This window comes from Trichosurus vulpecula, chromosome 1 (assembly GCF_011100635.1).
Source record: "Trichosurus vulpecula isolate mTriVul1 chromosome 1, mTriVul1.pri, whole genome shotgun sequence".
Lineage (NCBI taxonomy): Eukaryota > Metazoa > Chordata > Mammalia > Diprotodontia > Phalangeridae > Trichosurus > Trichosurus vulpecula.
In genome coordinates this window covers 431,490,092-431,495,242 of record NC_050573.1, presented here as the reverse complement: position 1 = coordinate 431,495,242, position 5,151 = coordinate 431,490,092, and the positions used below count along the sequence as shown (strand labels likewise).

The following is a 5,151-nucleotide window of genomic DNA, read 5'->3' as shown; positions in this document are numbered from 1 at the left end:
GTATGGTTCGGTAATAGTTACAGACTGCACGGTGAACAGATTAAGTAATATGAAATGTTTAACATTATTATTAGAGCAAGAATGATGGAAAGTAAGTACAGTTAAACACAATATTTGGTGAATGAATTAATGGCATTGCACCATATGGCTATGGAATAGGAATGCTTGGTGAATTAAACATCAAACTTTTCATGCTGTTTCACCTTATGACTAACAGAGGATCAAAAGGTGACATATTCAAGTCTTTTTTAACTCTTTCCATACTTTCTTTCCCATCTAAGTTCAACTCTACAACTTCCATAACTAACCTGGCCATACTCAGTCTCGCAGTTACTGTCTAAGCTTACACTGATTTCTTCAGAATTCTATAGTGCTACAGTGATGAGGGAAGCTATTTAAGACCTCTGATGAATGAGTGGGATTTTTTTTCCTGCAAATACAATACAGAAATTGCTACATTCCCTTAAACAGTTTCATCTGTGCCTTTTTTTTAAACACCAATTTTCTAGTAACCCCTCCCTGCCACAAATGTCCCTTGCAACAAAGAAACAGTTGCACAAAGTCAGCCAACAAAATGACTGAATTTAGCAGCATTAAGTAACATTTTAAACTGTGTGACTTTAGGTAAGTCATATGCCTGCCCAATAAAATCACCGACCAACTCAAATGACATGAATAAAAGATGAAAATCAGGGCAAGATATACATACGCACGCGCACACGCACACGCGCGCGCGCACACACACACACACACACACACACACATACAAACTATTCTACTTCAGATTATTTTCCAGGTTAAACAATGAACATTCCAAGTCACCGCAGCATTACATGATTCATACTTATAATCATCTAGTGACAGAAACTCATTTGCTGCACAAAAGATTAAAATTCTGTACTTTACAAAATGTATTTTCTCAAACTTCTCAGGTCTCCCTCAAACGGGGCTTTGGATTATGGACACTAAAAAAATGTAATTTTAGTTATATTCCTACAACATCTGCATTTTAATTTAAATGAATTTCTAATACTTCTTATCAAGGTGTGACTAATAAGAATTAGTCTAGATTCATTGTTATAGAGCAACTAGGTGGTGCAGTGGATACAGCACCTGACCTGGAGTCAGGAAGACCTGAATTCAAATGTGACCTCAGACACTTAATAGCTGTGTGACCTTGGGCAAGTCACTTAACCTCTTTGCCTCAGTTCCTCATCTGTAAAATGGAGACACACTGGAGAAGGAAATGGCAGACTGTAACAACAATGCTGCTTGTAACTGCTGTGGAGGTGTAAGGCCAATAACACTGGCACACAGTAGGGCTGCTAGCACAGGTTCTTTGATCTGCTTTTCTAAGGAAAGCAACTTTAAGGGGTTAACAATCTCACTTTAATCAAACATACATATATCATTTACTTAGTTCAGGGGAAAAAGTCAGCATCCTGAACTTCAGAGAAAACACAAACAGAAATTACAAGCAGAAATTATATAAACAGAGAAAATAACACAAATCAGTAGACAGAGCTGTCTGTCCATAGCAATACTTACATAGTTACCAGAGAAAGAAGCACTAACATCTGGGTTTTCAAAGCGGGAAGGGGGGGTCTCCTTTTCTTTTTGTCTCAAAATCAGTAAAACTTTATTCTATTTCATTCTTTCACCATTAACAGAAAATCGGAGAAAGCAAAAAGTGTTTTGTGTTTACAAAGATAAACATGGCTTCCTCTCTCAGAGCAGATCATAACTTCAAAATGGAAGGGGAAGAAAAGGGGCGTGGGTGCCCCCCACCCCCGCCGGGCAAGCCCAGTTACCCTCTGGCCTGTCCTGCCTCCCTGGGCTGGGGCCGCTGGGGAGGAAGGCACAGAGCTGGGGTGCAGACCCTGGGAGCCAGGCAGCTCCCTCGGGGCAAGTTGGGCAGAGCCAGCAGGCCTGGGAATGGACTCATATAAGGTCCCGGACCGGGCAGCTGCTTGGAAAGAAAACAGAATTCATTTCATGCACAACTTTTTAAAATTTTTTTGTTTTTAAATCAGTAAAAGAAACTGAGGTCTAGAAGCTGCAGTGTTCCTAAGCAGCAAGTTTGTGCATCATTCTTTTGCTTTATAAATATGTTTAAATTACCACACACTGATGACACACCTCATCCAAATGAAATACTGCACCATACATACTAATCAGAGTAAAGTTATATATAAAAAAACAAATGCTTAGATATACTCTGGAAGATACTTCTCACTAACAAGATTATAAATGAGATATGAAAAATAACATTTTAACATTTGGCCATCAACTTAAGGTAATGGTTTGAATGCTTACACAAATTTTTAATTTTTTAAAAAAGGTAATATAGTCTATCCTCATATGGTCAGTCCTCAGGATTAAAGAATAACAGGAAATAACAGGAAAAGAATGCAACTGAGAGCTAAGGCAGAACACCTTGCCAGAAGTTATGAAGGTAAAGTATACACTACATATCAAGGTCGACCAGATAACTGTCTATATTTTTCACTTACACAGGCGAAGTAGTTTTGCAATTACCAGTTGCGTTAAATGCACCAAATAAAGCTTCTAAAATTGATAGTATAAGTCGCCACCTTAAGTTCTCCAGGCTGCAACTGTACATAATTTTAAAATGGTTTTCTTAAATTCATTTATTTTTTTAAAAACATAACATGAGGAAGGTATTAAAACTGGTGTAATAGCTCCATAGAATAAGTATTACTGATTTTGGGAAAGATGAAGAGGGAGATATTCAGAACCCTTCACCAGAACCCCCCTCCCCCACTTGATCACATCTGATTAAGTGATGTGCTTTGTAGATGGTGTTAGTCAATGACACCAGCTTGACGGACCTTTCTTTCTGCACCAAATCCCATTGAGTTATCTGGTTCCCTTGGCTGACGAAGAACCATTAGGCGAGGAGCACTGGCATCATCTAAAGTGATGCTCGTCAAGCAACTGGCCAATCGGTCAGGACATGGAGCTGCAACAGCCTTGGGGCCTTCACAGACACACCAGACATTGCAGGCCCTGCATTTGCCAGTATGCTGACTGAGGATCACTGAGAATTCTGCCTCATCTCCAGTCTGTAGCTCAATGCCATCCTGAGCTTCCTTCACATGGAAAAAGAGTTTATTGCTGTTTCCAACTTCATAGTTAATGAAGCCAAACTGATCCTTCACACACTCCACTGTGGCCCTACCCAGCGGTGTGATGTTGTAGGCCATTGTGCATTCTGACCCAGGACATACAACTGGAATATGACACTTCCCCCTTCTGAAGGCAACCCCCTTTGTTAGTCATCCTGACAATGGCAAATGGATAGACCTCACCTTTCATGTCCCCCTCCTCCATGATCTCAATCATACCTTGGTATTCAGTCTGCATTGGATCCACACTCCTCGGGGTGGATGACTTTACTGGAGTAGATGGTTGGATCAGCTTCCTCAGTCGTGCCATTAACTGACTGTGTTTTGTTCACCTTTTCCGCACTGACTCTGTTGCCTTCGCCTTTTGACAAGCTGTATTCGATTGTGTCCCCCAGTTCCAGGCTATCGACATCACCAGAGAACTCACTGTAATGGAAAAATATTTCTTTATCATGATTGGCTGTTTCAATAAATCTAAAATTATCCTTTAGGGTTGCCACCTAACCCAAGAGCCTCTTGGCATTGGAGTTATGACCTAAAAGTCAGACACAAGTTGCTGTCTGCTGACCAGTCCCCTTTGTTTCACTTTCACTAAATTCAACCTTATCTCCTATCTGAGGAGGAGTGGAGCCTTCCAGGTCCTTGGCTTGATATGCAACAGTCAGTTTTACCCCACAGTCATCATACACAATAATTTCATCTTCAGCCTCCTTTCCTTTGCCTTTATTTGGACTGGTGGTTTGGGGATTGACAAAAGTGGCTTCTTTCTCTACAGTGCCAACAAAGCGGTGATCTGAATAGGTGTGGAATGAAACCATGCCCTTAGGAAGCTTTTTAATCCAAATAGTATGATTTCTTTGGGCAGACAGCATATCAGGAACCACAGTAAACTCCACTTTATCTGAAATATGGAGCTGGTTCCCATCCAGAATTTCACTGAAGTGAAAGAACATGCAGGCAACATGATCCACACATTTGAAAAACCCAAAACCATCTCTCATAGCAGCAATCACACCCATTTCTCTGGTTTCATTAGTGCATTGAAACATATTAGTGAGAACTTCTATATTGGTTGCTCATTCTAATTTGTCACGTGGGTCTGTTGAAATGTTAAACCTAACATGGTCACCTTCCAGCAGAGTCACCTTGGTCACCTTGGATTTTGTATCTTTGTCTCTGAAAGGAAGTTCTTTAGGAATCACAAAATCTACTTTAATGCATCTAGGCAATGGATCATTCTGGTTTTTATTAGGTACTTTTGGAATAAATGGTTATGGTTCCATCAAAATGTTCAATGCTGATATCTTCAAAAATAACTGTTCCTTGAGGCAGTAGTCTGACATCTCTTGCAACTTCTTTACCATTTCTGTCTTTGATTGTGAGCTCCACATCCTCTCCAGGCTGTAAGGCTTCTAGGTCACTCTTAAATTCACTATAGTGAAAGAATATCTCCTTTACAACATCACCCCTTTCAATAAAGCCAAATGCTTCCTTCATGGCACAAACTACTCCTTGATAGCAAGTGTGCTTCTTTTTCAATAGCATATTATTACGAGCCAGGAGGAGGGGTGTTCAACAAAGAATTTACAAACACATCCCCTTCAGTCTTGTACTTTTGTAACTAGTTATGCACAGACACATGCTATATTCTTCACATTAAAAGTGGGTAATTTGAAATCAGAAGTGCCAAAACGGAACCTAGCTAATGTAATTTCATTTGCCCCCTTGCCTTCAACAATGAAATAATGAGATGTTGATGAAAAACCCTTTCTAACTGCTCCTTTCTAGAGGAATGTTGTTTGTGAGCATAATGTTTGCTTGAATGTACACACCCTCCTGTCGCTTCTCCAGTATGCAACACAGAATTAAGTTGGGATATTTAGACTCAGAGTATAATGCAAATTGTGCAGACAATTATGGAACTTGTCCCTGAAAATGCTGCTTCCAAACAATGTTTATGCGGATTTAGGCTATACATTGCAGTAAGTAGTTTCTCAGATAA

General features: G+C 40.0%; 1 pseudogene; it reads right to left on the bottom strand.

The window, feature by feature from the left end:
* Positions 1–2,784: 2,784 nt before the first annotated feature.
* On the bottom strand, positions 2,785–4,712 carry LOC118839508 (annotated as a pseudogene).
* Between the last annotated feature and the right edge of the window lie 439 nt (positions 4,713–5,151).